The following is a 20,699-nucleotide window of genomic DNA, read 5'->3' as shown; positions in this document are numbered from 1 at the left end:
ATCAATTTCTGCTCACAGGTTCTCTTTGATAATGGAGTTGTATAATAGATGACATCCATTACTTAGGGCTTAGTGTTAGCTTGTAAGTAGGCTAAAAATAACACTCTGACGATTTCCCTGCAACAACAGGAAAAGCTCAATACAATCTGATTGTCTATTGTTGGTCATGTACAGTACTGGGTTGACTGCACCCTATGATAACCAGTCCAAAACTCTTATCTTTCTCATCTTAGTAATCATCAGCTTTATTGTATCTACGTTGTTATGAAAAAAATTGCAGGACCCCACATATATATTTTTTGTAATTATTGATTTAAAAAAAAAACAAAACAAATGTAAGTTCGCCTGCATTTTGTATAAGATCCATTACTGGATTGTACCTAAATCTTTCCAACATCCCTAGTGAAAGTACTAAGGGACTAGTAATATTCCTGTTTGGATTGGCTTTCAAAAGAACAAACAATAAAATACATTGCCATTACAAAAATAAATTGTAAGTAACTTGTGGAATAAGAGCCAATTCTAGACATTGTGGTCTGATCCTACATTTTTTAGGCCAGTGAAAAAGCCTAACATCACCATATAAAAGAAGAATCATTACTTTTATAACACACTGCTTTCTAACACATATACATCATTTCTGCGCAATATGCTTGGTCAGCAAGCCCCTCATATATCTGGACATTAAATCAGTTGTACAAGACAGAATTTGGGTTTAATCACACCTAACAGTTGAGACGGCAGTTTTTAGTAGCTACCTCCAAAACAAATCCCAAGAGACAATTTGCTATAGCATTTGCAATAAGGACTATAGTGCAACGTAGTTATTCTGTGTAATGATACTACTTTTCTTTTACTGATTGGGCCTCATTAGCCTAATTTACTAATCACTGAATATAAAATTCCCAAAAATGGTATCATTACAAATGAAATATACTGTTTTCTGGAATGAGAGTAAATATCAAATACAGAAAAAGTAATGGGCCATACATACAGTATTTGTTGGAAACAGGGAAAAAAAATAGCAAGCAACATTTCAACTCAAGATGCAATTTCATCGTAAGAAGCAAAACTTATACAGGAATAGCAAAAGAATATATATATATATATATATATATATATATATATATATATATATATATATATGTATACACACACACACACATATATATATAATGTAATAATATCTGCTATCAATCAACATAAGTACTTCCAGCTTCACATCAACTTAATGACATTGTTTTATATAAGTGATTCCATAACAATAAATAAATAATAATAAATAATATTAGAGAACTTTGATTCACTATAGCAAAAACAGGCAAGCTAATACTTCCATTCATACAAATGCATTCTATATGTGCAATACTCCTACAACAGAAGCCAAATTCCACTCTACTTGTGGACGGAAGGAAAATTACAATTTCCAAAATGTCAATTACTGAGCTGCACAAAAAGTATGAACCACATGTGACACTCCTAAAAAGCGGAATATTTGAGACGCACAATGCGAATCTCTCTCCATTCATTCTGCTATCTTCCTCCCATAGAACTGGCTGAGCATTCATCCCATCATTAATTCCTCCTAGCACAGGCTCCACTGTATAGAAGGTAGAGAAAGCACATTTCCACAATGTCTGTAAATGAAAGGAGAAAAAGAGCCTGAGATGGCAAAGATCTCAGCAGCTTCTATGTCAGTAACACAAGCAGGATGCCATAGATGAAGAAAATATTAAAATCCCTTACCAATCATTGATCGCTTCCTGGCTGTGCTCATGTTGCAATGTGCATAGCAGTTAGTGACTGCCTGTCTGTCTCTAAAAGCCTCACATCTGAAGAGGAAGACACAAACATTCCCTTTGCTGTTCATTTAACCTTGCACAGACAGCAGCCTTTCATAGGAACAGCTAAGAGCAGTTTAGGATTCCAGCTCCTCCAGAGGTCCTGTGTGTGTGGCTGGGAGGCCAAGTCATTGAAGGGAAGCAGTGATGGATCATCCTCAATGTCTTGGTATAGTAACCTAATAAACTGAAGAGGTAAAAGACACCACTGATACCAAGCAACCTGATTGTTCATAGTAACACTACTTCTCCTATGGGGCTGCACCGCACAATCAGGTGGTCCCCCTGTCTGTTTCCTAGATTTGGGTACTACCTCATTCATTTAATTAACCCCTTGAGATCCAAGGCGGGAGCTGCTCTGATTATACAGTAATGGGTCCATCAGGTACAATTAGATTCCAGGAGAAACACTACAGTTTGCATGAAAACTCTTACAGTAAACAATTCCTGGTCCTCTCTATCCCAAGAGGTTAGCCTCTTAATTAACCCTTAGAGGACTGGTCTATTAGATGTACTCTAATCATTTCTAGTACCTCAAATTATGCTTCATAACCCTGCACTAAATGGATATTGTCATATTGCAGAGGCTTAAATTAATTACAGTCTTTTCCAAAATGATTCTCTTTTACGGCAGGGTGTGTCATCATGTAGTACATGGAGCTAGTGTTTGCATGTGTATTGTGCGGCATCCCATATTGAGATGTAATTATTCATATTGGTAAATATTGCTGAGATTAAACATTTATTATTAAAGACACATTGTTATTGAAGAAATCGAAAAAATCTATACAGAAGACATTCTTTAGTCTTTCTGCATTTCTATCACAGTCTATTGATACATCTATCTACCTAACATTAATGAACTCCATTCATTTGTAGGCTTGGTCCCTATGGCACTAGCAGCATTAAGGGATAATGGATTGTGTACTATTTTTTCTCTGAGGCAGTGTTACAGGAGCTGCTGTGTGTACATTGAGAAGACACCCAATAGCCATATAAGCAGCTACCTTTGTGTAAGGTTGCTCTGACTACAGTACAATAGAAGGTGAGGTTTATAGTTTACGCAGAGAGGTAGCTACAATACAAGGACAGAGGCAAGACAAATGGAAGTAATGTTGATGATAGTATATTCTGATTTAAAGGGGTATTCCAGGAATAATTCTAATTTATATTCAAATGGGTCATTAAAATATAACCTAATATGTAATTAGTTTTAAATTTTGCTCCCCTTAGCAGCAAAATGTTGGTGACATAAACTATAGTGAAGAATTCAAATGCTACTCGACTTTCCCATAGCTGCTACCTCATTCTTATTTAGTTTTAATGTAGGATCCTAGGAAGGACCATGTACAAAAGTTTCAACTTATTATGAAACTCCTTGCTAGCTTGACTGTTGACAGTGTATTCTGGATACGGATGATTTAAATTTTACCATGTCCCCTGCCCAGAGGGTACTCATATTTCTCTATGGCACATGGCAAATCTACTTTTAACCACGGCTTCCATTATACCTATCTGGCTCCCCAGTCTCTTAAACATTACATACTGAATACTGGGGTGGAATGAGATGAATGTACTTGCAAATCTCAGAAAAATAGATACTAAAATAGCATTGATATTTCCTGACCACCTCCCCATCCTTCCCATGTCTACCCCTTGTCTTTTCTTGTTTGTTATTATTATTTTTTGTTTTCTTTTACCTCATGTGGCCAAATGACCACATTGGATAGTACTAATTTACGGGTGTACCCTTATCCCATATGTTTTGGAGATGGGTACTTTCACTTCCATTCTTTATCATTATAGATATGTTTAGCATTTTGTATTGTAAGGTACCTTTTTTATTGCTTTATTATCACTGTACCCTGTGTGGGGAGTATTGTACCCCCAGCTATTTTTTTTCATCTGCCAACTTCTTTATTAAAAATCATTGAAACTAAAATGCTACTAGCCCTTTAATCTGTCCATTGGTGTCTTTCCCAGTGGCCCAGAGACGGGACAGGGGAGGGAAAATCAGTGAAGCCTAGGGGTCCGTTTACGGAGGAGAAAAGTGAAGGTGTGTTTGGTAGGATTGGACTGGATGTCATTTATTGGGGCTGGAAGTACCAAAGGGGTATATTTACATGGGTCTGCATGTTAGGGCCTGGAGGAATGTGGTTACATGGCACAGCACTTAGAAAGCTGGAGGACTGCCAGTACAGGCAGTCCCCTACTTAAGGACACCCGACTTACGGACAACCCATAGTTACAGACAGACCCTTCGGCCCACTGTGACCTCTGGTGAAGCTTTCTGGATGCTTTACTATAGCCCCAGACTGCAATGATCAGCTGTAAGGTGTCTGTAATGAAGCTTTATTGATAATCCTTGGTCCAATTACAGCAAAAATTTTGAAACTCCAATTGTCACTGGGGCAAAAGAAAAAAAATTGTCCAGAACTTCAATTATAAAATATACAGTTTCGACTTACATACAAATTCAACTTAAGAACAAACCTCCAGACCCTATCTTGTATATAACCCGGGGACTGCCTGTATATGGTATTGCAGCTCAGCTATATTTCTACAGCACAAATTGTAGTCAGATGTGGCTCTGTTTGTGGAAGAAAGCAGCCTCTCCAAATGCCAGGCAGGACCTTTATGAAAGGAGAGTGTATATTATATGAGACTGTAAGAGCTTGTTTTCACATTGAGGAGACTGTATGATGATGTGTAAGGAGGCAATACAAATTTATATCCAGTATGGTCGGAGTGGTGAGACGCTATCTCAGTGTGGCAATGTGCAGCGATGGCAGTTAAACTTACATAATTGATATGGTAACAGAGAAGGGTAGTCTGTTAGATAAGCATGAAAGGGTGAAGCTGTTATTGAGAACTCAGGGGTCATGGGAGCTGTAGTATCTTCTGTCTACTTTGGAAAGCCCACAATATTTTATGAATCATAAAAGCAAATTATTGAGCTCCATTTTGTGATTAATGACATTGACTTTTGCTGTATTCATTTATTCATAACATTAAAGGGGTGTCCAGGATTAAGTAAAAATTACAAGGTGGCCAGGGGGCTTCACAAAAAATAAATTTGTACTGAATCCCTCTGTGATGTGCCCCTGTTTTAAAGGCTAATGGCACCTTAGTGCTGACAAGTTCTGGGCAGCCGGGCATGTCCACATATCTCTTGTCCCATGGCCTAATAGAGCACTCAGACAGGGGGTCCCAGGTTTGTACAGGTTTGTTTTGTGCAGCCCCTCCCAGTCACCTTGCAATTTTCTCGAACACACTCACAAACTCATATCCCTGGAATTCCCCTTTTAATAATTAACTAAATAATGATTGAAAACACACACAGGTTAGCATTATTAGGTTAGCATTTAGAGACTCTTGTTGAAGTATTCTAGCACAGCTGAACAGTTTGGCTTACAAGAGAAGTTATAAAACTGACCTTCCTTTGAGCTGGTTGAGAACCTGGAGCACATTTGTTTGTTCCATGAAATTCTCACAGTGGCCAAAAAAAAGAACTTTCATGTGAAACTCGACAGTCTATTCAACAGTTCTTAGAAATGAAGGTCATTTAATGTGACAAATTTCCAAGAAACTGAAGATTTCCTACAATGGTGTGTACTACCTCCTTCAGATGAGAGCATAAACAGGCTGTAATGAGAGTAGAAAGAGAAGTGGGAGGTTCCGCTGCTCAACAAGACAAGTACATTAGAGGCTCTAGTTTGAAAAAACCAATGCCTCACAGGTTCTCAAATGGAAGCTTCATTAAAGGACACCTGTCGTCAGGTCTCTGTCACTATTTCTGTCACTAATACATGTTGGAACAGCTCACAAGGATTCCATCCCAGCCTATTCAATTCATACATTAATCATTATAAAATCATCTTTTATTTATTATGTAAATGAGGCTGGTCACAAGGACAGAGGCAGTGATGTCACCCCTGTTACCCCTCCGCTCTCCTCCCCCTGCTCATGTCTGTGTGTAATATATAGTAAAGCATTGCTAGTGTCTGTGCTTTATCTGCTGACATGCTCTCCCTCCTACTACACATGTTATAACATGGCTGTCTGGAGCTGCTGTATCTCCCCTATACACACACAGGCTGCAGGGGGCGTGTCCGCCAGGAAAAACATGGAGGAGCCATTACATCATTATACCTCACTTCATTATACAGGCAGTCCGTCAAGCACTAGGGGGTGTGGCTGTACCTCCCACTCATGAATAAGCTGGACAGCTTGAATATGGTAGTTGATTTAGTGTCCCAAATCGACCTGACAGGTCCTTTTTAAGCAGGATTCTGAAAGAGAATTTCTTTTATCAATTTTTCCAATCAAGCCATAATTGTCTAGCATTTTTCCAATATACTAATGAACTTGAACATTTACCATTCCAATTGAGATTTGTAGAGTCTGAGATGTAGCTCTTTTTTATCACAATATCTCTGAGCATAAATTAACTTGGTCCCCAACTCCTGAAAAGATTGTCAACTGTCTTAAACGATTCCCACTTGTGAATAATATTTTTAAATTGTAGAAATTACTTACCAGATCAATGAGCATCAATAATTCAGATCTGAGATCATTGCTGATCCTCCATGGCATTGATAAGACAAATGAACAAAACATCTGTTTTATGGTGGTAGATACTCTTGATGAATGATTGATTTTTTTTGTTCTATATATACAGGGGGATTAATAGTTCTAAGAGCATTATATACAGTATAAATATAAAGCTAGTGGTTATTTTAAAAAAATAATTAAAACATTTAAAAAAATATGTATAGTATATTCACTGTATTATTTATTCAGCTGATGCCAAAATAGTAATAACCAGTTCTCACAGGACAAAGGGCCCTTCTGATCACTAATTAGTTCACACAGCATCCACTTTCAGGACAGGTACAGCAATTCTTTACCCCCAGTCCAAAGGGCTATAGGGGTGTTAATAAAGCTGTTACACTGCTTCACACTCCCCCTTTCCCCTTTAGCTTTACCCCCTCTCCCCTTCTGATTAAATCTCATTGCAGCAGAGGAAGTTTTGGCATACAGTGGGGAGAGAAAATGCTCCTGCACAGTGTAACAGCCTATGAATCTGCAGAATAGAGTGGTTCTAGTGATTAAGTCATTCGCATAATTATAAAAATTGAGATATAGCAGATCTAAAAAGATTAATACATCCTCGGTGCCTGGATCTATGAGTAACTGCCGGTGGTATCATAGCTGATTTTGGTGGTAGATTTACTTTAAGTCATGTGATAAGTAGTGTCATAGCTTCCTCTAAACAAGGGTAATAATAGATGTTAAAATAGAAACTGAGGTTGTCGGAAGTGTACAAGAAGAAAGTGCTGTTTAGGATGCAGCTTGAGGCTGTGTCAAAGAGTTCAAAGATTGATGATGTATAGGGGGTATATATAAGGTAGATAGGGAATATTTTCTTGATAGCAAGAGAAATGTAAAATTGTTTGGAACACATTAAATTGTAATAATTTATTGGTGCAACTTTGGTTTAGAGATGCTAGAGAATGGATCATAGACAACAAATGGAGCCAAGTTAGATGCCTGCAAGTGGCTCTAGATTAGTGATGACAAACCTTTTAAAGACTGACTGCCCAAAATGCAACCCAAATCCACTTAGTTATTGCAAACTTCCAACATGGAAATTTAAGCAGTAACTTATTGCTCCCTATTGCCAACAGTATCTTTGTCCTCATGATACCAATACTATTTAAAGATGTAGAGGAAATTTGGATTATCGTTGTAGCATCACTCCAGTCCTTTCTGGCAAACTGTGCACTGTGCACTGTCCTGAGTGCCCACAGAGAGGGCTCTGATTGTCACTTCTGACACCCAAGCCATAGGTTAACCAACACTGCTCTATATGCTCATGGTGCCTATTGCTTCTCCAATGTAACCAAAGTACTATGCCCAAAATAAATGTAAGATAAAGTATCTAACAGAATAGGAATTGTGATATGTGGGACTATTGTAAATTCACTTGCCATTTGTTACTTGAATCCTATTTTTCCGCATTATTTTTTATTTGTTGTGTGAATGAAGACAATGAAGATCTTTTACTGATGCAAGCCTGCAAGCATGTTATACTTTCTCTATAGGGACTATATATGAGATCTAGGAGAACACCGCCACAAAGAAAGAAGCTCTGCAATGAAGATAGAGTAATAGGTTTTGACAAGAGTGTTAGGGTCAGTATTAGGGTCAGGATAAAAGACCAGGGGATGAAGAAGAATTAAACAGGACAGAAATATTTAGTGGAGCTGCAGCTCAGAGAGAAAATAGAAACTAACAGGATTGTAAGCAGTGAGCTAGATTTACTGTAAAATACAACACCTTTTAATACCCTGGTTCAGTAGGTGCCATGGTGTTAATATCCATATGTCAGGTATGTAGTTAAGATAAACATGATTTTTGCAGATTACATCTTGGAATGAACTGTGAATTAAAAATAATTTGGAGCTTGTTAACAGTGTCATGTTGAATATGTAGTCCGGTGGTACATGTCTCTGTCCATAGGCAAGGCCTCAAGCATTGTGTTGCCTTTTCGCTTTGAATTTTCTTGTGAGAAAAGCTTTTTTGACATTAAAATTGTTTTCTATATTCACCACTTATTTAAAATTGAATGAGCTCATTTTTTATTCATGTTTTCTAGAAATATAGGTCAGAGGTCTATGAATGCAGGACTGGCAGGATGCTCTGCAGTTTTTCCGTTCCGGGTTATTGAATCCATAATTCTTCATCCTCATTTGTAGCAAACAAACCTGTATCTGTTATGTGATGCTTACTATTATGTGCATAGGAAGATGAAGTGTTTGTTGTCATATTAAATAGAAAACATAAAGAAGCACTGAAGATTTCTATTGCAAACAACCACTGAATTTTAGACTATGGTTAGAGCAAACTAAGGCTACATTCACATGAATGTATGGGGGACGTATATACGGCGTATATAGGTCCCCCATAGATATCAATGGGCAAATGGCGCCGTACGGGAATGGTGAAAGAAAGGACATGTCCTATCCCTCCCCGTAATACGGCGCCGTGCACCATTTTTTACTATGGAGAGGGGTGCTCACCCCCTCCTCCTCTCCCCAGCGCCGCCGTACTACATCGTGTGAATGTAGCCTAAGGCTAAGTTCACGTAAAGTAATTTCTGTTATTTATCTGTTAGAAATGAATACAACAGATGATAAATAAACTAAAATAAATTATGACAAATAATTGACCTATATCTCATGTCTATCTATCTCTTCTATGTTTCCCTTCTATCTTTCTATGTATCAATCTATGTAGAGTGTATGCCATATATTTATCTATCATATATTTATCTATCTATCTCTCTCTATCTAGATTAAAAAAACTGATGTAAGAAAAAGAGAATAAAACTGACAGTGTTTCTACCTATCCATTTCCCATTGACTTCAATATAAAAATGATATCATCCCTTATGCATGCGTTTTTTTCAAATGGAAAAAAAGTATTGCAGCTACTGTCAAAAAAAATGCATGCATTACGGATGACTGCCTAACAGTACATAAAGGATGACATAAAGTTTACATTAATGTCATTTGGATTTTAAAACCTCTGTTCTTTCCTTTATTTAAAAGAGGCAAGGAATGGAGGTCTGGACAGTAGTGTGATCAGAGCCTAAATATGCAGAATACTTATTTCTAGCTTATACTGGCTTTACTACATTAAGAATACATATTAGATTATACAATTATAATAATACATTACAGAAAATTATCTGTTCTCCTTTACATTACATTTTCTTATTCATATATGTAATCTGTTGCTAAGCAAAAAGCAAAATTTTTATATTGCTGTATGAGGTTTGGGATTCATGGAGGCAAGGTATAGGTAAAATCCTAGCTTTACCATAGCCCTACCCACAGCCATGAATGGCTTGTAAGTATATAATCTATATATAAGCTGACTATATGAATGGGTTATTTCTGCAATGTTCTGAGCTTGTGAACCATACCAAGGGCACCGAGGGCTGCTCTGTTTGAGGCTGTGATTGACCGCTTGTTCTGCAGAATTAAATGCTTTGGCTGAGCTGGTTGTGTGTTCTGTGGAAAGCTGAGGGATTATATCCGGTTTCTAAGCTGGGAGTTGGTGTGTCAGGTGTAGTTTGAATAATGGGTGGCTGTACTGATGAGTGGCTGTGGTGGTGTCCAACCATCACCTATCACGGGTGTTAACTCTTTAAATGCTGCTGGCAAAAGATCTCTGAAAAAATGGCAGCACACATGCCTGCATGACTACCTCCGGGAAAGTGGCGGCGTGCACACACATATCTGCATTTAAATGTTCCACGTGGCTTTGCTGGGGGCATTTAAAGAGTTCACACTCTATATGTTTGCATGGATCTGAACATTGCAGGTTCAGGCCAGCTCATCAATAATTCTGACCCTTGCTATGTTCTTGACAATTCTTTGCCTCACGATTTTGTACCTTGCTGCAAACTTGGATTTGACACGCTTATCATGACTATGTTTGTCTCTGTTTATCTGTCTCTTTTGGTTTGTTTGTCATCTGTTCTGAACACATACACAGAGTAGGAAACCTTGACTAGTTGATATCTGGGGGTTAGAGAAGGGCCTGGCCGGGGCAGATATTGTGGGTGAGTTGTGGGTGCTTGCACCCTTTTCTTTGTTGTGACATAAGCATTCCTTCAATTTTTGTAAGACATAGATATATGCATAGGTATATATCTATGTAGAACATCGGTTCAGTGTAAAACTTGGGTGCCTGAGGCCCATTAGTTAAAATTTATTGTAGATAAAAGCAATAGAGCTAAATGTAGCTAATTCCTAAGTCTGTTCACAAGTTCCTAAAACTGTATTATCACAAATTTTTCTCAGTAGTACCCTGCTGTCTAGCCGTAGTCTATTTCTTACGGATAATGACTTGTTGCCCATGGCAGCCAATCAAATCCCTGCTTCTATTTTGTCGAGGGCCTCTGAAAAATTATAGTTGATAGGTTACCCTAGTGATGCAATCCACATTTCTTTTGTATTAGGTTTGATATATTTTTGTTATTTAATTTTTAAGTGTATTACCCTATGATGACCCTTCTTGATGCACAGAGATTACATGACTGCCTAGGGCCAAAAAAAATAATACAATGTGTTTGGGTTATGCTTAGGGCACAGTGACCTATAAACAAAACAAATGCATAAGGTTAATTAAATGAGTTTCCATTAATATGTATCCACACTTTTAATAATATAACATTACTAAAATTCTAAAATAGTTGTGATAATAAAAGATAAGATTTAACTAGTATGGCTGTCATACTGATTTCTTATGAAGAAATGACTTTCAGCAATTTTAGCTGCCTTTGACAATGTTCCAAACCACATCATAATGATAAAGTACAGAAAAGGTTTAGGGAATCTCTAATGGGATTAACTAGGAAGAGAAAGACACATAAATATGTTCCGCCAAAATATATACTGACCGACCCCTGGAAAAATACCAAATGTGCAAAATTTTCTGCAAGCTGTTGTGAATTAGACAGTGGAAAATGTTTTTTGTTCTTAAACTATAGCTCATTTTCACATACATTGTTGTTAAACAGAAGGGAGAAAAATAGTGTGGATTATCTTACAAACTATTATCCACAGTAATGTTATATTTTAGATTTATTTCTTTTTCAAGCTAATAAAAGTATATTTATATATTTGCAACCTTTGTGTTATATGTCAACTAATATTAGTATCCAACAGGCTACAAACAGATGGCTAATTGCATACTAATTTGAAAGGATAGAAAGATAGTTATACATGCATAAAAGAGAAAAGCTAAGTACTTGTTAGTTAAAAAATTGTCATTCTTGCAGTCTCGGCACTGAGGTGAAGGGGTTGTACAGTCACATAGCCCTTAAGCATTGCCCTTAAAGATAATGCAAACAATCACTAATTTAATGTAATTATAAATTCATGGGTGTTTTGGAGTTATAAAATGCCTTATTTATTCCCAGACTACTTTTGTGTACCCCCAATCTCCACCATAAGGACCCAGTCGTGCATACGTCTTGTGATCCCTCTGCTCTGTGGCTGCTGGTTCTCATCTTCCAAGCTGCTGCGTAAGTGCCCATATGGCGCACACATGAGAGAGCTAGTGCACCCTCCACTGTTCATTGATCTGCACATGCCAGCTCTCTTTAGCAGAAGAGTTAATTTGCTGATAGTTTGTTGGTGATCCTTGGGGCTCCAGGAAGTAGGGTATCCTAGGAGTCTTACACTGTAGCACAGCACAGTGGCCATCTTCATTTCAGGACCACTATGAATTAATGGTAAAAAACCTTTTAAAAAGCCCTTTTTTTAAATGAAAGAAGGGTTATCTAATTGAGATTCAAGGATTTGTTTTCTCTTAGAACAGACATACAATCCCTTTAAGCAGTATATCATAGGGTAGTTAAATGGAAGAGCAATAAGAAGTTGTATGTAGTAAAAAGACATGTTTACTAGTAAGTTTCCTGTAAGTGAGATGGGAATAGTAGGAGCGTACTAGTTATATGTTTTCATAGCAACTGATTTGAAAAAAAATGTCACATAAATTAAAGAGCTCAGCTTTACTTCTATAAACAGTTGTGGGAAAATTAAAGCTGAGCTCTGACTGGTTGCCATGAGCAGTTCTGCTTTCAGACACTTCTGATAAATCTCCCCACTGTACATTTGGAGTCAGGTCTGTTTGAAACAGTGTCTACCACCTCCACTGAGCATTATAATCTACTGGCAGTGTTGTAGACCAAAATACTGGGATTCCCAAAATGTTCCAGTGTAATCCATAAGTTAATGAGACAGTTGGTGCACCAAGGTCTTGTCCTCAGTACTCAAAGCACCGCTATTCCTGCACAAATCACATTCCTCTACTTCCAGTATCTCCCCATGCTTCTAACAAGATATATATCCTGCTTATCTGATGGAGAGGGTAGTGGTCCAGGCAGAAAGAATAGTTGTCCAGTTGTCAAATGCATAACCTTGGTGCCGCTACAGCCTCAGTTATCCGAAATATCATAATGGACATGAATAATAAAAGTATTGTTAGTATCATAGTAAATTTTTGTACAACATGCTGGCAATGGCTAATGATTGTTGGAAAGGTGGTAAACTCCCTTTAAATAGAAAATATAACATGATAAGCTGACTACACATTAAATATCAGTTGGTAGTCTGAACCATGTCATGTATTTCTTTTAATGTGATGTTGGTGTTTAATTGGCTATTTGTATCTATAAAAAGTACTACAAGCCTTGATAAAAATGGAGATATATTGTTGATCAACTAGGAGATGTACATAAATATGTAAATATCTTCTGTTTTTAATGGGCCTCCTTATAGGTAACCCTGCAATAACCTCATTATTCAGTGACATACATACATATATGTAGAATATACTTTGTTCTTTGTTTTCATAACACTTTGCTATTTCCCCATATTCCAGAAGTCAAGAGCTGGAATTGTTCCAATTTAATTATGCAAAAATAATCATGTGCAATCCAATATTTACATCTGTACAATAGTCAGGCTTCTAATCAGGCAAATAAATGACTAACAGTGACAATACCCTTTAGTTTCGGCACAATGAAAAAAATACTTGTGAAATAAAGAATGAATGCAGATGGAAAACAACAGTTTGTTCAAGAACATAACATGACATGAAGTTCGTGACACTGCAAGGGATATACAGGACCTGAAATAACCTTCTTATCCTGTCTTACTACCATGGCTCAAGATACAACATTTTGCACTCACCAGCTGAAAAATATATTTTAATACTTTACCTGGATTAAAACAGTAACTTTACAAATCTTTAAAATATCTGTAATTTATAATTATTTTTGAAGGGAATGTATTACAAATTTCAATGATTAAAACCAGATTCTGAAGTAAAAAATGCCTCTTCTAACAAAGCTGTTATTTTCAGTTTTTTCTTCTATGTTATGTCCTTGCATACAAATATTTGCTTTACATCAGTCTAATGGCCATATACAGGCAGTCCCCGGGTTACATACAAGATAGGATCTGTAGGTTTGTTCTTAAGTTGAATTTGTATGCAAGTCGGATCTATATATTTTATAATTGTAACCCCAGCCAAATTTTTTTTGGTCTCTGTGGCAATTGAATTTTAAAAATGTTGGGTTGTCATAAGAACCAGGATTTAAAATAAAGCATAATTGCAGTCACATTTAATAAGGTTATAGCTGTTTATTGTAGCCTGGGACTAAAGTACAGTAAATTACCAACATCCAGAGGTCCGTTTGTAACTAGAGGTTATCTGTAAGTTGGGTGTTCTTAAGTAGGGGACTGCCTGTATTGCAATACAGCCAATACAGCACTCACTAAGGTCTAGGGAGAGATTTCTATGCATGCTCGGAGGCGGCAATAGATGCAGATAAGCCATGAAATAATGTATTGTCAATAGTGGAGGCAATGATGGTGTTCTCTTTGGAAGTATTGTCTACTATTAAAATTCTCTCTTGCTTGTCTGTGATGCGAAGAAGGTGACTGCAGCAAAGAAACTTCCCACAGAATAATCAAAAGCCAGTCTTATATTTGGAATTGTATCCAGATTGGAAACTGCAGAATTTTTAACTTGGTATAAAATATAGGCAGTCACATGGATATATTTAAAAAAAAATAATCCCCAATAACATTTTTTCTGGTGAAACTTTCCCTTTTAAAAGTGAATCATTTGCAGATAAAAAAAAAACTTGGATTTATTTAGATCAGATCTTGAACTGTTTTCATTAACGTTCATGCACACCACGCCTTATGTAAACATGCATGTGCAAAATCCAAATTGCACACAACAGGTCATGTGTCATTGTTTGAAGCCAGGATGACATTGTCCAAAAAGCCTGATTCAATGCTACATTCAAGGAGAGGAGAGACATGGAGGCCCTATGACCATGTAAATAATAGAAGTCAATAGGGGTCTTGAGCTAGCCTTAATTTGTGTGGCTAGCTCATGGTCCTATGTATGGTTGTGAGGCCTCATGATTAGGGTGCTCTGAACAATAGGATGGACATGATGGACCTGTGTATTTTTCTAACCTTATCTTCTATTAATTGTTAAAACCACTTTGTTTTCAAATTATGAATGGCGCAATGAAGGTGACCTGAAATTATTGGGAAAGATTGACAGAATTAAGGGAGATAGGGAAAGGAAGGTCACCCACAGTAATACCTAATAGAGGAAAAAGTCTTACAGAAAATTTCATTATATTGTTTGCTATAAAGTAATTTGTGAAGACATATTTTTAGCTGAAAATCAGATGGGATGTATGTCAAAGTGAGAAAAAAGGGATTTTTTACTGTTAAAGATGTGACATTGTGAAATTGTCTTCAGAAGTGATGAAGCTAATTGGTTGACAAAAACAGATACTGACTTGTTTGACGATTTAATATAAAATGTTTCCTAGAACATTCCCTTTAAGCATATAATTAACTGTAGTAAGCTGCAAAGAAAATTGTTTCGTATAAACCATGGTTAAATAAAATACTTTAATTTTGGGTTTTTTTGTGCCCTTTTGTCAACCAAAAAACTACTATATACAACTATTTCATTGACATTAAAATAAGATGCTTTAAGCTTAGGTTGTTCAGAATTATCTAGGTTACTGCATTATTCATTTCAGCATAAAATAAACTGTCTTTGCAATTAATTTCAATGACAGACATTGCAACTATAGTAAATTGAAACATCTCTCTACATCCAGATTACAAGAGTAGTCATACTGTTAGAAGAGAATAGTTGTTGATGTCAGGTTCCATGCCAAAACTCTGTGAAGACCCAAAAAGACATTGACAGATGTCTGTGAAAATCTTTGTGACGGCAGAGCTCTGCCAAAACTATTGCAAAAAAAGATAAGCCTGTAAAGAGTCGGGACTAGAAAAGCTTTGGAAAGAAACAAAGAAAGAAAAGAAAAGAATGAAAAAATAGATGGATAGTTAGATAGAGACTGTAGACCAGTAGAAGTAGGAGATTGTAACTTCTACTGTAACAACTCTTTTAATTCATTTACTTTTAAATTGTAGTTAAGAAGGGGGCTGAATGAGGCTGATTTACCCATAAGGCAACCCATGCTTTACTTATGGCTCTGGAGATTAAGGGGGCATAATGACAAAGCACGGAGCAGTAGCGGGATCCCCAGACAAACTCCAGAAATGCTAAATCAGCCAACTTTTCATGTAAACAGTAATGAAAACATTAAGCTCCAGTTTTATAATTTTATATTTTTCTTTTGAATGGTTGGACCAATTTGGGAATGGATACTCCGTGTTGAAATCCAGTAGTGTGGGTATGTGCTAAAAGCAATTTTATTTATAGAAATGAAAACGTTTTGCATGACATTTAGTCTCTACTACATAATGTATTGGTTTGCCTGTATAAGTACAGTATACTTCTTGACATTTTCCTATTCGTTATCTTCATTATGATATAAGCCATGTCTACATATTTTTAAATGTCTGCCAAAACATTTGATCTTTAATGCCGCCCAGTACATCAGAAAATATATGAAAAATGTTGCGAAAGTCAAGTTTTTACGTTTTATTCATCCTTAAGCAGTTTTCATGAGTGAAAATGTCAAAAGCTATAAAGAGCAAGAAAATCACTTTCTTGTAGGGCATTTGCCATGTTTAGATCTAATTTCAACAGAGTTTAGATAACTACCAAAATTGTTACAAGACTAAAATTTGATTTTTGACTCTTTGCTTTATAAAATACTATATTGAGTATGAATGGACAAATTCCATGTTAGCAGCAGATCCCTGTGCATATCATACAGTACATTCAATACAAGGTTCATATCCTGCTGTTATCACAAGAATTATCTGCCTGATTAGAACGCTTAAAATCTTTAATATCTTTATTCAAAATATCATTAAAAGTGTGCTAGAAATAGCCCTAAGTATTCATTCAGGCTTTTTAAGGTACACCTTCAGGTTGCAATCCAAATACATATGTGTCCACCGAAGTCCGATAACATGCACCAAGAAACAAGTAGGCGCAATCACAGGAGCACAGATTAGCTTCCTGCCGTAACACCTATTATCAGTAGTTGTATATAGTAGGTCTGTCTCAATTATGTCCCTGCCTGACGCGATTCTGCATCAACCCTACCGATCGGTGCGTCATTAGAGGCATACCAGGATACACTAAGACATGCAACACTTATTTAGCCATTGCCCTAGCTGCCCGAAATTGCATTGTTATTGCAGCTAGAGCTTGCTACACACACATCCGACACTGTTGTGTCGATGCAGAAACGCATCAAGCAGGGACATAATTGAGACAGACCTACTATATACAACCACTGATAATAGGTGTTACCGCGGGAAGCTAACCTGTGCTCCTGTGATTGCGCCTACTTGTTTCTTGGTGAATGTTATTGGACTTCGGTAGGCACATATGTGTTTGGATTGCCATCTGAAGGTGTAACTTGAAAAGCCTGAATAAATACTTATGGCTATTTCTAGCACAATTTAAATGATATTTTGTATAAAGATATTAAAGACTTTTAAACGTTCTAATCAGGCAGATAATTCATATCATACAGTACAAGCTAAGTAAATAATTTGAAACATTTCTTGTGTGTACATTTACCTGCAGAGCAACATTTTAACTTGGATTTGCAATACATAGGGAAAAAAACAGGATATCAAAATCTACATGAAAATCCAAATGTATAATACTCTTTCAATAAATTCCTGTGCATCTATAGTTTCAGAAGTTTGTTGTACAGGTGCAAGCAACATTGTATTGTGTCTCATAATATCAGGGTCGCATCTGCCATGAGGCGAGGTGAAGTCCCCAATTCTGGCAGCAGATTGCAGACACTTTTGGAGGCAGCATTTTGCCTCTGGTAGTATGGACTCACCAATAGCTGGCAAGTTCATACTACCAGAAAAAAAAATCAATTACATCGGTGCCATTAAAGCACCAATGAAATTGAAAGGCAGTGCTGGTCAGAGTGGTGCCTTTGCGCACCACTCTGCATGTTACAGGTCGGTGTGCATGATGACATAATCACGCATGCCGCCCAGTATCACTATACAGGAGCCGCAGCTGCTGGCAGGAGAGGAGCTGTGGGGGAGCGCCGGGCTGGAGGCCAAAGGTGAGTACAAGTTTTTTTTTTAGGTATCATGGCTTTGTATATAGGGGAGTCTTTGTATAAAGGGGTTGTATGTGTATATAGGGGGGCTGTGTATTTAGGGGGTCTGTGTATATAGGGTGGGGCTATGTATATAGGGGAGGGTGGGTACATATGGGGATGGGTATATAGGGGGCTGTGTATACAGGGAGGCAGTGTATACAGGGAGCTCTGTGTATACAAGGAGGCAGTGTATACAGAAGAGGCTATGTATTAAGGGAGGCTGTCTATATATAGGGGAGGCTTCATAAACAAGGATGCAGTGTATACAGGGAGGCCGTGTATACAGGGGTGCTGTGTATTCAAGAGGAGGCTGTGTATATAGAGGGAAGCTGTGTATCTAGAGGGGCTGTGTATTTAGTGGAAACTGTGTATACAGGGGGAGGCCGTGTATACAGAAGAGGCTGTGTATACAGGGGTGCCTGTGTACTACTGTTTGGAGGCTAAATTAGGCCACCTAATATATTGTGAGTGGTGTATAAACTATAATTTTTTTAGGTGACTATATAAAGGATTTTTTATGTGGGGAATAGTGTGTTCAGTCATGTTGTGAGGATAATATATATTAGGAACATGCTCCATTATACTGTAAGTGACTGTGGTATTTTTAGGGGTGCAGTGTAGAGTTATGCTGCATAGAACTAAAGATGTTTGACTATGAATTCAGCAGAGAAAAAACATTGCCTGGAGAAATCATAAGTCCTCTTCCTGATGGAGCAGGTCATCACCTGTAAGGTACAAGATTCTAGATATCTGTGTCACTGATTAACTATTAGTGTGTAGGGTAGCATCATTGGGCGGGGGGGAGCAGCATTTTAAAATTATCTCAGGCAGCAAAAAGGCTAGAATTGCCCCTGCATAATATTGTATATCATGTAGACTTTTAAAGTTATCTCAACTTTGAAAAGCAAAAATAATTAGATAACATGATAATAGTGAACAAAAGTCATTTTTTGGTCTCTTTTTTACGGAGCAGACTTATCAGGAAAAATATTATCCAGGTCTGTAAGGATTTAAGTCAGTCTGTATGCATTATTCATTCTACACCTTTTAAAGCATCTTAAAAATATGATTGATCTAAACTTAAACAATTACTGACTTTGTTTCTCATTGAAAACAATCAACACTCAACTCAGCTGAGCGATGATAGGTTACTGTGGAAAAGAAAGAAATGTTTCCATTAGACAATTATTAGACAAGAAAAAATCTTTTGAATCTGGTTGGATAGTACTAATAGATTTTTTTTTATTTTCCCCAGCATGAGCTAAAAGCCAAAATTGTCTGGCAGTGGTTCATCTCTCCCAAACAATAAAGAAGTAACCTGCTGGTTTGGAACAAACATCTTGATGTGATTGGAAATGCAAGTAGTCCTCCAAAAGATTTTTGGCAAGAAGTTAGAGTATGCCTGTCGGTCGCCAGCCACAGCATACAGAATATTTTACTTACCTTAATTTTACAACCTGTCAAAGCTGACCAAATATATTGACTTATACTCGGGTAGGCTTATACTCGAGTATATATGCTTGGAACCCATTCATTTACTGCTTTACTTTAAAGGTTTAATTATGTATAAACAAGGGAACCTATGGCTCGGGAGCCAGATATAACTCTTTTGTTGGCTGCATCTGGCTCTCAGACAGATCTTTATTAAATAGTGATGGCTGCTGTGTGTCTCTCAGACTGATCACTGGACACAGGCAGCGAGCCATCGGCGCCATCGCTTTAGCCTGGATCAAAGAGAAGAGCATGGGAGCAATGAGGAGCTGGCTTCAGGGTGCGCTGGTAAGTGAATATTAATTTTTTTAGCTGTGGCTACCTATATACTGGGAGCATGTGCTGGGGCTACCTATCTAATAGGAGTATGTTCTGTGGCAGTCTATATACTGGGGGCGTGTGCTGTGGCTACCTATCTACCTGGGGCATGTGCTGTGGCTATCTGTATACTGGGGGACATGTGATATGGCTACCTATCTACTTGGGGGACTGTGCTGTGGCTACCTATCTCCTTAGAGTATGTGCTGTGGCTACCCATCTACTGGGGGTATGTGCTGGGACTACCTATCTACTGGTCCTTGGGTAGGAAACACTGTGGAAAGCTTCCTCATAGGCATGAAGCACTAAGATCCAATGGGCAATGCTGGGAGCCGCAGGTCTTTATAGGACCAGCGGTGCACTGGCCCTTTAAATCAGCGAGTGCCGGTGCGCACGCGCTGGCCAGCCAGGACAGGAGCTGGAAAGTGCTGAGTTGAGTGAGCTCAGAAAGGGGCACCGCCACAGAGAGGGGCACGAGACCTAAATCGCAGGGGCACCCGTGACACTGGGACTACCTATCTACTGGGGGATGATGTGCACATGGCCGGCGCCAGCACCCGGCTTACCCGGGCAAGTGCCGGGGCCCCAGAGGTCCCAGAGGGGCCCACGGCACATACTGGCAACATAAAAAACTCAATTACATCGGCATGCTTGTCGCCGATGTAATTGAGAGAAGCGCCGCACTCACAGTGCTGGCGCAGCTGACAGGGGGCGGCACCACAAGCGGACGCGCACATAACAAAGTAACATCGACGCGGCCGATGTACTTCTGCCGGGGAGCGTCTAATACTGTGCAGGACGTTGCCGATGTGATGACGTCACGCGGCCAGCGTCCCTGCTGCTGCACAGTAGACGCTGCTGTCACTTAG

The 20,699-nt window shown here is 38.0% G+C and overlaps 1 protein-coding gene across 13 annotated transcripts in view; it reads right to left on the bottom strand.

The window, feature by feature from the left end:
- Positions 1-20,699, bottom strand: part of LINGO2 (leucine rich repeat and Ig domain containing 2) — an 840,065-nt gene that overhangs the window by 187,620 nt on the left and 631,746 nt on the right. For 2 of the 13 annotated variants that reach the window (XM_072153118.1, XM_072153127.1), the window contains exon 1: positions 1,747-2,032. The exons of the other annotated variants lie outside the window; for them this stretch is intronic. The gene's annotated coding sequence lies outside the window, so the exon portion shown is untranslated. Of the gene's footprint in view, positions 1-1,746; positions 2,033-20,699 lie in introns of those variants that run through there. 13 annotated transcript variants of the gene reach the window in all.

Source organism: Engystomops pustulosus, chromosome 1 (genome assembly GCF_040894005.1).
Source record: "Engystomops pustulosus chromosome 1, aEngPut4.maternal, whole genome shotgun sequence".
Classification (NCBI taxonomy): Eukaryota; Metazoa; Chordata; class Amphibia; order Anura; family Leptodactylidae; genus Engystomops; species Engystomops pustulosus.
Note: the sequence above shows the minus strand (reverse complement) of the source record. Positions and strands in the feature narration are given on the sequence as shown.